Raw genomic sequence first — 359 nt, 5'->3', positions numbered from 1 at the left:
TGGGGGCCGCGGGGGAGCCGGGGCAGTGCAGGGTGGCGGAGGGTGGGGGCCGCTCGGCTCAGACTGAGGGCTGGTAGGGCATGCCAACAGGCAGCACCTCCTTCTCACTCCGGGCACGAAGGAGCAGCGGCTGGCATCCAGTTCATTCACGTGTTTGCAGAAACCTGAGGGCAGAGAGAGAGACTGTCAAACCACACTGAGTTCCTTAGCCTCATCCTCCCCACTGAGGTTGGACTGCAAAGGCCTCTGGGAAAATCCCTCGCATCCACTCCCATCAGGGAGCAAACCTGGAGGGCTCCTTGGAAGTGGAGAAGCACACTCTCCCCATCTTCCCTTCCTCTGTCCACCTTGGGAAGCAC

This window comes from Myotis davidii, unplaced genomic scaffold (assembly GCF_000327345.1).
Source record: "Myotis davidii unplaced genomic scaffold, ASM32734v1 scaffold198, whole genome shotgun sequence".
NCBI lineage: Eukaryota > Metazoa > Chordata > Mammalia > Chiroptera > Vespertilionidae > Myotis > Myotis davidii.
Note: the sequence above shows the minus strand (reverse complement) of the source record.